General features: G+C 35.1%; 1 non-coding gene across 1 annotated transcript; it reads left to right on the forward strand.

Annotated features, from left to right (window-relative positions):
* The first annotated feature begins 9,713 nt into the window (after window positions 1-9,713).
* On the forward strand, window positions 9,714-9,817 carry LOC122737632. The gene has a single exon (XR_006354447.1). It is a non-coding gene; the product is annotated as a U6 spliceosomal RNA (small nuclear RNA).
* Window positions 9,818-11,506: the final 1,689 nt, after the last annotated feature.

An 11,506-nucleotide genomic window follows, 5' to 3' on the forward strand; every position in this document is an offset into this window, starting at 1 on the left:
TTGATTACACAAAATTTTTAAAATTCAGTGGGTTATATCTAGAGGATATTATTATTCTAGATGATTCTTGAAATCAGTCTCTTTCTCCCCCACCCCAACTCCCTGCCAGTCTCAACCAACACCCATTTTCTTTCTCTACAAGGCTAGTTTGTTAATGGTGTCTCTGAGTACCATCTGTGTGCCTATCTTCTGTATGCATATCTTGTTTTATTACAAGAAAAGCACTGCCATTGAACTGAGCTGGTAGTGTATTTATTTCCCTTTTCTCCTCTTTTAAGTCCTTCCCCCCTCCTTTCCTTCCTCTCTCTCTCTCTCTCTCTCTCTCTCTCTCTCTCTCTCTCTCTCTCTCTCTCTCTCTCTCCCCCTCTCTCTTCTGTTGTGTTTCCCACAGCAAAGCATTGCCTCCATGACTCCATAAGTCCATGTTGGCGGGGCTCCTTGTTTGTGGTGCAGGTGTGCCGGAGACCTCCTCATGTCGTCGCCACAGCAACCCGCCTGTCTAATCTGCTGCATATAAAAAGAAGAAACAGAAAGAGAAAAGCCATCCACCCCCTTCTGCTCCATCCATGAGTCCAAAAGAAGGATATCGTCTCTAAGCATTCCTCATAATCCCCCAGCCATTGCCCAGGCAACAGTCACAAGGAACTGGCGGGCCCTGTGGAGAGAAAGCGGTCCCTGTCTCAAGTTCATACCTCCTCCTCCTTCTCCTCCTCCTCTTCAACCTCTTCTGTTTCTCCTAATGGCCCCTAAACTCTTCCCCCACCCCCAAAGCCCACTATCTACTCCCCCTCCTTTTCTACCTCACCCACTGGGGTGACACACCACAAATATATTTCATTGTTTTTGACTTTCAGTAGTATCAAAACGAAGAGAAAAGAAAAATAAGACAGAAAGAGGAAGTTTAAGAGAGATTTCCATCTCCCGTCACCTTTCAGACAAGCTATGTGTTGCTACAAGTGTGTTTATGTGCTAGAGAGAAGGGACCAAAGAGAGAATTCTTCTTATCAAAGCTAATAGTTTAAAAAGCAGTCCCTTGCAGTTTCAGTTATGACAGCTGTTTCTGGGATATGAAGAGGTTTTTTAGAGCTATGGGCTCTCTATCCCCCGTATCCAGCAGTGAAAGCTCTCATTTGTCTTCCCACCATCATGTTGATGCAGCTGGCTTGACACTGCTTACCTCAGCACTTTTTTTTTGGTGGGGGAGGTTGAAAGACAGAAGGCTTCCTTGTGATCCCAGGCTTTTCCTATCAAATGACACTCAGGCAATGCTTTTGGTGACTTATTTACTGGCACCAGACCAGTAAAAACAAAAATGAACGTTCACAACTAATAAATCCTTGAGCCTAGATAGCTACAGCAACCATGGTAGGATTACATCAAAATGTTAAAACTGATACCAAAAGGCTCTCTGGGAATATGGAACCTAATAAGTCAGAAGAAAAAGAAGGGGGTGGAGAGAGACAAGGAACAGAGAGGAGACTCTTTGTTAGTAATCCCATATCTTGAGCAACTCCAATAGGTTGGAGCTTGAGTCATGTGGTATATTGGGGGGAAGGGGGAAATACTTACATCATTGGAACCTGAGATTGTTAAAGTAACCACCATCTCATCCATAACTATAAAGTCACACCAATTCACAGAACATGATGAAGGAGGCCAGCTTTCCCAGTAGTAGATAGAGTGACTGGAGAGAGAAACCATGACTTTCTCAGCTGCACTGAAAGATACTATTTTTACCAAGGATAAGAGGTCAAGAATGTTTAACAAACAAAAATATATGACATTCACTACTGGATACTTCAGGAAGGGCTCTTCCGTACCCCTGGTTCTTTTACTGAAAATTAATGTATCTCTTATAGGATAGTAAGATCTAGTAAGAGTTTCTGAGTTGATCTACTGATTTTTTAATCCAAAAATTTTAGCCAAAGCACAATCATATCAAAGAGATATTTATGGAAAATGTGGCCTAGAAAAACTTGGAACTTTGTGAGAAGCAGAGACAGTATTCAGTGGTTTTGCAGAAGGGGAGAGGAAGCAACTGTCCATTTTTTGGTCCAAGTTGGTCTTCTCTCAAATGATTGCTTGCAATACACAGTAGTTACATCTCCTATGATGACCCAATAAACATCTTCAAAGTTGGCAAGAAGATACCTGAACCCATACACAAGGGATTCAATAAAACTAAGGCCATATTGAGAAAATAGCAAGAATTCACTTGAAAAGTGTGTGGATGAAAGGGAAAATTATCATGAATCATTCAGCTAATCAGTATATACAAAGTCCAACACTGGATATTGGGGAATAATATTATTTGCTAATTGGCAAGGTGAATTATGCTTTTTTTGTCACAATTTGGTCATAACAATTGCAATAAAAGAAAGAAAAAATATTAAGGAAACACTTAATATGGAAAATGATCTTAGAATTATAGGTTTGAGACCTCTATGGGACTTTAGAGATCATTTGGTTAACCAAAAAGCATTTGTTAAGGACCTATTATTTGCCAGGCACCATGCCATGGTAGGTTTTAGAGATACAAATACAAGAATGAAACCATCCCTGCTCTCCAGAAGTTTTCATTTTACTGAGGGAGGCAACTTTTGGATTTATAATTATATACATAAGAAATACAAAAGAAATGCAAGATAATTTCAGGAAAATGGTGACAATAGTTGGAGAGATCAGTAAAACCTCCAATTACAGGGTTGTATTTGAGGTGAATGTTACAGTGAGGAATTCTGTGAGTTAGAGGTTAGGAAGGAGATCATTTCAGATATGGGAAAAGACCACTGCAAAGGCATGGATACAGAAAATGGAGTGTCAAGTGTGAGAAACGACAAAAAAGGTCAATTTGGCTAGACTGTAGACTGTAGGAAGTAAAGTAATATATAATGAGGCTGGAAATGAGAGTTGGAGCCATGTTGGAAGGGTGTTAAAAGCAAAAAAAAAAAAAACAAAAAACCAAAAGGAACTTGGGTTTCATCTGAAAATTAATAAGGAGCTATTGGAGTTTATTAGAGAGAGGTTATATGATTTTACCTACACTTTAAGGAAGATTTCTTTGGCAACTTTGTGGAAGAGAGACTAGAAGTCACAGAGAATTGAGGCAGGGCAACCAATTAAGAGGATATTGGAATAGTTAAGGTAAAAGTTAATGAGTGCCTGAACTAAGGTAGTGGCTATTTGGATAAGGAAAAAGGGCACAAATGAGAGATATAAAGCTAGGAATGGTGAAATTTGACAACTGATTAAATAAGTACGGTGAGGAAGAGCTAGTAGTCAAAAATAATGCCAAAGTTGGAGGCATTTTCAACATAAATAGGGAAGTTTGGGACAAGAGTAGGTTTAGAAGGAAAGATAATGAATTTTTGTTTTAGACATGTTGAGTTTTAAGAAGTCTATGGGATGTTCAATTTGAAATATCCAATAAGGAATATATGATGCAGCCCTGGAGCTTAAGTCAGAGACCAGGGTTCATTATATAAATTTGGGAGTCATTTACATAAAGACAAAATTTGAATACATAATAGCTGTTGAGTTCACCAAGTGAGAATATGGACAGATGACAGCCTGGAACATAACTTTAGGAAACATCCACAGTTAGGAGTTATGATATGGATGAACCAGCAAAGGAAACTAGCAAAAAACAGTCAGAGAGGAAGAAGAAAAAACATAAAAAGGTGGCAAATAAATCATTGTGCCATTCTCTAGTAGATAATTCAAAGATATGAACAACCAGATACCAAAATAAAAATTCTAAAATATTAACAACTACATGAAAGAATGCTATTAAATCACTCATTATAAGACAAATATAAATTACATGACTAATGTTTCACCACATGCCCAACAAATCAGCAAAGATAACAAAAGATGGAAATAGTCAATACTGAAGTGGTTGTTAAGACTGGCACACCAATGCATTGTTGGTGGAACTGTTAATTATTAGTATACCTATTCTGGAAAAGAATTTGAAATTATACAAATAAAATGGTTAAAATATCCTCTTGAGTCAGAGATTTCAAAGCTAAGCATATACGCCAAGGGGGTTATTGATACAAAGAAAGGCTCCATTTTCACATGCAAAAAAAAATATTTCTAGAAACACTTTTGGTGGCAGCAAAGAACTGGAAACAAAGTAAATGCCCATAAATCAGGTAATGGAGAAACAAATTGTGATACATGAATATAACATATAACTGTTCTATAAAAAATTACAAATATGAGAAATATGTATAAGCATGGTCACATAAACTGATGTGAAGTGAAGTAGAGCCAAAAATGCAACAAATACAATGTAAAATTGAAAAGAATAACCACAAAACAAAGAATCAGCTTGGCCTCAAAGAAGAGATATGAAAGGATACCTCCCACCATATATTTGCAGATGTCAGTGTTCCATGGCTATGGAACACTGTGTTATTGACAGTCTTTCATTTGTACATAACTCTCATTGTTAGGAAGTTTTTTCTTTGATAAACTGAGATATGGTTCCCTATAACATCTGTCAATTGATCTTACTTCAGTTCCCAGTAGTTACACAGAATATATCTAATCCCTCTTCCTTGTGATAATCCTTCAAATATTTGATGACAGTTATCATCTATCTTCATTCATTCAATAAATATCAGAGAAGGTGCTGTGCTCTATGAGCAAAGCAGAATTGAAGTAGCTCAAAAGAAATGCAAGATGTGCAGATTTAGAGAATCCACCCTAAATATTTACATGGACTATTCGTGCTCAACCTTAGGTAGAGCATTTTCATATTGGTTTGATCAGCCAGCATCGGACACAGCATAACTTGACTCTAACATAGTAATGTCATTTTGGTCCTCTTCAAAAATGAAGGACAACAGTCAATTGAGCATCAACAAAACAAAATGTATAATTCCAAATTGCTCTCCAGAATGGTTGGATCAGTTCACAGCTCCACCAACAACGGATTAGTGTTCCAATTTTCCCACAGCTTCTCCAACATTTATTATTTTCCTTTTTTGTCATTTTAGCCAATCTGATAGGTGTAAGGTGGTACCTCAGAGTTTTTTTATTTGCATCTCTCTAATCATTAGAGATTTAGAGCATTTTTTCATATGGGAATAGATAGCTTTGGTTTCTTCATCAGAAAACTGCCTGTTCATATCCTTTGACCATTTCTCAATTGGGGAATGACTTGGGTTCTTATAAATTTGATTTAGTTCCCTATATATTTTAGAGATGAGGCCTTTATCAGAAGTACTGGCCTCAAAAATTGTTTCCCAGCTTTCTGCCTCCCTGCTAATTTTGGATGCATTGCTTCTGTTTGTACAAAAATTTTTTAATTTAATGTAATCAAAATCATCCATTTTGCATTTTATAATATACTCTATCTCTTGTTTAGTCATAAACTGTTTTCCTTTCCAAAGATCTGATAGGTAGACTATTCCTTTCTCTCCTAATTTACCTATGGTATCACCTCTTATGTCTAAATCATGCATCCATTTTGACCTATTTTAGTATAAGGTGTAAGATGTTGGTCTATGCCTAATTTCTGCCATACTATCTTCCAATTTTCCCAGCAGTTTTTGTCAAATACTGAGTTCCTATCCCAGAAGCTGGAGTCTTTGGGTTTATCAAACACTACATTACTAGTGCCATTTACTACTGCATTTCCTGAGCCTAGCCTATTCCATTGATCTACCACTCTATTTTTCAGCCAGTACCACATAGTTTTGATGACTCCCACTTTATAGTAAAGCTCCAGGTTTGGTACCGCTAACCCACCTTCCTGTGAATTTTTTTTTCATTATTTCCCTAGATATTCTTGATTTTTTGTTTTTCCAGATTAATTTTGTTATTATTTTTTCTAGCTCTATAAAATAATTTTTAGGTAGTCTGATTGTTATGGCACTGAATAAGTAAATTAATTTAGGCAGTATTGTCATTTTTACTATATTAGCTCTGCCTATCCATGAGCAATTGATATCTTTCCAATTATTTAGATCTGATTTGATTTGTGTGAAGAGTGTTTGGTAGTTGTGTTCATAGAGTTCCTGGGTTTGTCTTGTCAAGTAGACTTCCAAGTATTTTATATTATCTACTGTTACTTTAAATGGAATTTCTCTTTCTATCTCTTGCTGCTGGACTTTGTTGGTCATGTATCATAAACTATTATTCACATTTATCTTGAACTTTTTATTTCACATAAACTGCTATTGAGCTGCATCTCTGCAATTCTGAACTTAGGTGGTTAATTATTTTTAACTTAAATTCAAGACTTTACATTTATTTATTTCTATTAAATGTCCTTTTATTAGTTTAAAGTAAACATTCTTGTCTAACAAGATTTTTGTGGGTTCTTATTCAATTATTCATCCAACTTATTAATTATCACTCTCAGCTTCATCTGATAGGCAAGTTTGATAATTTTATGTATGCTTTCACTTAAATTCCTCATAAAAATAACTAAGGTTGAAGATAAAACTCTCAAAAAACCATGGAAGGCCTCCTTCCAAGTTAAATTTATCCATTATAAGCTATAAGTGACCTTCCTCTAACCTCCCTCCATGTTGACAATGACCCATTAAAAACCTCTTTTGGGGGCATGGTAATTTAACTAATTTTTACTCCTGATGATCCTATTATCTTAAACTCATCTATTCATCTTGCTTTCCAAGATATTATGAAAGACTTTACCAAATACCCTCATGAAATTTTAACATGTTATATCTAAAGCATTCTCTCTGATCTAGCAGTCTTACAGTTTTTTTAAAAGGAAAAGAAAATAAGGGATTACTTGGCATAACTTGTTCTAGTCAACCCATGCTAGTTCCTCATGATTACTGCTTCCTCTTCTAAACGCTCATAAACTATGCATTAAATAATTGATCCATTCTAAAATTTTGTCAAGATCAATAAAGGATCAAATAATCTTCAATTTAGATTTGGAAGGGTCTTGAAAGATCATTTGGTCCAAACCTTTCTTTATACAGATGAAGAAACTTAGTTCAGGAAGTTTAAGAGCATTGTTCAAGCAAGTAGTTAGTATCAGAATCAAAATTTGAACATGAGTCAGTCATCTGACTCCAAAGTAAATGTTTTGTCCATTATTCTACACTGCCTATTCATCAGTCTATACTGTGCAAAATGAACATTTGAAAATTAGTATAACATTTGCCTTCTGGTGTTTTTTCATTTTCTCTTACTCAAGGATTGGCACTGCAAACTATAAACTGGGATTTAGCCTTCATATTGGTCTTGATTGTGGAATGCTAGAACTGGAGTCAAGATCAGGGTTTTAATCTTACTTCTGATATTATGTATGTGGCCATGACAGTTACATGATCATAAGCAAGTCACTTGAACTCTGAGTTTCCATTTTTTCCTGTTTAGAGATATTGATGTCTATAAAAATATACTTTAAAGGGTTATTGTGAGCTTCAGAAAAAAATAGTCTATATCATGAGCTTTCTAAACATTGAAGTGTTCTATAAATTTCAGCTATTGCTATGTTGTGTTACTATGCTTATACCTGGGACTACTCCTTAGTATTCTTCTTTAGTTAAATGTCTTTCCTTCAATTCAATTCCATTGGATTAAATTTTATCCAATCCAATTATCTTTATTTAAATTTTTTTTTGGTGAGGCAATTGGGGTTAAGTGACTTGCCCAGGGTAACATAGCTATTAAGTGTTTAGTGTCTGAGGTCAGATTTGAACTCAGGTCCTCCTGACTCCAGGGTTGGTGCTCAATCCACTGGGCTGCTCCTTATCCAATCCAATTTAAAAAAAACATTAATAAGTGTTTACTGTGCCTATCATTTCTTTGAACTTTTTGAAATCTTCTTTTCCCAAGTCTAAGGTTCCCTTTCTTAGCTACCATAATATGTGTGATGATTTATCACTTTCTAACCAGTATTGTTTGCTTCTACCTCCTAGTTAATTCCTTGTTATTTTCAGAATTAGGTCCACCAAATCTTTTCCCTTTAAAAAATTCTTCTGCTTTTGGGGTGTGGAGCCAAAGTGACAGAGTGCAGGCAGCAGCCCAGCTGAACTCTTCCAATACTCCCTTCCAAACAACTGTAAAATAACTCCTCAAATCAATTTTGGGAGCACCAGAACCAACAAAAGGGTGGAGTGAGACATTTTTCCAACCTAAAATCATTAACTGCAGCACTTTCTGAGGACTCCAGTCTCCTGTGACATCTCAACATCATATCCTCTCCCTATGCATGACTATACTCCAATGTCTTGTCACAGTCTTTCTCTTTTCCTGCTATGGTGACCTTATGAATTCTTACAAATTCAATTAGTATCTGTATGCTGATGACTCTCAAACCTAAATACCCTGTCCTCATTCCTCCCTGCCCCAGTTCTACATAGTCAACTGTCTGCTGGGCATCACTACAGAATGTTCTTTAGGCATCTCCAACTCACCAGGTCCAAAAAATTTAAATTTTTGCATTTGAATTCATTTATTTAAATGTTTATCATTGAAAAGCAAACTTAATTCTCTGAGCTGTCATTTAACATAATGTTTTAAGTCATTCAAAAAATTGGGGACATGTCAGTGCATCCCTCTTTCTCATCACTCTCTTTTCTTTGAGGGGGGGAGGATATTATCCCAACATAATAAATTCTTATAGTCACTTAACCCCATTTGCCTCAGTTTCCTCATCTGTAAAATGAGCTAGAGAAGGAAATGGCAAACCACTCCAGTAAATTTGCCAAGAATGACTGACATGACTGAAAGAGACTAAACAGATAAATACCATAAGCAATAAAGTAATACCAAACAGTCTTACCACAAGTTTTTTCTGATAAAGCCCCATTTCTCAAATATATAGGCAGCTGAGTCAAATTTACAAAAATAAGAGCCATTCCCCAGTTGATAAAGGGTCAAAGTACACGAACAGGAAGTTTTCAGAAGACGAAATCAAAAATATCTATAGTCCCATGAAAAAATGCTCTAAATTACTATTGATTAGAGAAATACACATTAAATTACTCTAAGGTACCACCTCACATTTATCAAAAATGACAAGTAGTAGAAGAAAATAAATACACTAAAGCATTGCTGGTATGCCCAAAGGATTATAAAACTGTGCATACCCTTTATCCCAGCAATACCACTACTCAGTCTATATGCCAAAAAGATCAAAGAAAAGGGGAAAACCCTATGTGTACAAAATATTTATACCATCTCTTATTGTGGAGACAAAGAATTGGAAGTTGAGAGACTATTCATCAATTGGGGAATGACTGAACAAGTTCTGGTATATGATTATGATGATGTACTCTTATGATATCATAAATGATTAAGGGGTGCTTTCAGAAAAAAAAACAAACATGGCAAAACCTATATGAACTAATACAAAGTGAAGTGAGAAGAACCAGGAGATCATTGTGCCTTGTAACACATTATTGTAATGGTGATCAATTATAAAAGACTTGGCTACACTGATCAATACCATGTTCCAAGACAATTCCAAAGGACTCATGATAAAAAAATGCTATCCACCTCCAGAGAGAGATCTGATGAACTCTTGAGTACAAATTAAAGTATAATTTTCCTCACTTTTTTTTGCTTTTTTGTAATATGACTAATATGGAAATATGTTTGCATGATTCCACATGTAGAAATAATATAATTTTGCTTGCCTTCTAAGTGAGTGGAGAAGGGGTAGGAAGGAGAGAGAAAAATTTTAAAAGAAAAGAATGCTAAGAATAAATAAGTATGTTTGCTTCGGCAGCACATACTAAAAATTGGAACAATGCAGAGAAGATTAGCATGAACAATGTGCAAGGATGACATGCAAATTCGTGAAACATTCCATATTTTTTAAATAAAAACAAAAATAAGAATAAATAAATAAATAGTTTAAAAAATTTTAAAAGAAAAATAAGCATTACATTTTTAAAAGAAAATATTCTACTTTCTAAAAGGAGAAAATGGTATGATAAGCCAAGAATTTACCATCTGCATTGCTTTGAGTGAAGTATAACCTCTAGCAGGTTACTGTTTAAGCAAAATTCTACATTATTGCAATGGCGTATCTTGCTTTTCTATCAGTTTTTGTGATCTTGTTCTAGAAATCATCATCATCCATATCCACCAGCTGGCTTGGTGTTCTATATTGTAGCCCCATAACACTATCACTTCTATTTCTTTCTCTTTTTATACATACATAATTAACTCTTCTCTTTACTTTTACCCTAGGTTTATGGATTATTGCACACTCTACTTGAAAGTAGAGGTAAGATATTGCACATGGATGAGGATAAAAGATAGAGAAATGGAGGGAATTTAATACTAACACTTTTCTCAAATTTATTTTTTTTGAAAATTATATGCTTTTCTAAGGCATTCTTCTAATGGTGAATACCATCCCACCAAAATCTTGGAGATATTTATGAAGTTATATTTGTATCCTTCTGCTAGAAATCTCAAGTTTACTGATAAAATTAGATCTTAAGTTCATTGTATTTATGAAACATTTGCTTTACATTGTAAAATAGATTATGAAGGCATAAGTAGTTGATTCTGACCTTTTTCTCCATTAATTCCTGTTGGGTAATTCCTCCATTGATTTGTTTTATATATCATAAGTTTGAGATCATCTATAGAATTTAGTCCTTGAAGTTTAATGTAGCTATTTTTCTTCTCTCCTTTACATGTTTCAGCTCTCTACATAAGACTTAATTCTCTAGTCAAGACGTTCTTTCTTATCTTTATGAGATAAACTCTGTTCTTAGAAGTTCATCATTCTGGTATCTTAATTTAAAAAAAATTATTATAACTTTGATCTACTAAATGAGAAACGATACAGTGGTGTGCTGGTAAAAGTTTAACAAATAGATCTCTAAAAACCCAACTGTTTACATGACATAATTTTTAACTTTAATTTGCATTAACATTTTTTTTTACCACTTTCTTAGTCTAGACCGGGTGTTGGCAGACTATGGCTTGAGGGACAAATTCCCCAAACCATTCTTAGCTTTCAGGCTTTACAAAAAACAGGTGGTAGGCCACATTTGGCTCAAGAATCATAGTTTGCCAACCTTTGGTCTAGACAATAAACAAGACAATAAATCAAGTACTGCTTTGTATAATTTGCTGATTTTCAAGGTGTAAGTGCTCACATTGAAAAGTTAACAATTGGATCTTGCAAGCTGATGAGACTTGGCTTGACTATATCCCTGGATAAATATAAAATTACACTTGGGCTAGAAAAATAAAAATCACTTTAACTAGCACAAAGTGAGGGGGGCAGGGGGGCTATACAGAAGTTTATCTGGGAAAGATATGAGTTCATTAGTGACCTGCAAATGTAATTTGTCAACAATGTGACATAGTCCACCAATGCAATACTGGGTTGCATCAAGAAAACCAGAGCAGGAAGGTGATAATCCCTTTGTTTTCATATCATCTCTGGATTATTGGGTTCAATTCTGAGCATTACATTTTAGAAAAGATATTGATAAATTAGTGAACTTCTAGAGGAGGGGGATCAGGAAGGTGAAATTTATGC

This window comes from Dromiciops gliroides, chromosome 1 (genome assembly GCF_019393635.1).
Source record: "Dromiciops gliroides isolate mDroGli1 chromosome 1, mDroGli1.pri, whole genome shotgun sequence".
Classification (NCBI taxonomy): Eukaryota; Metazoa; Chordata; class Mammalia; order Microbiotheria; family Microbiotheriidae; genus Dromiciops; species Dromiciops gliroides.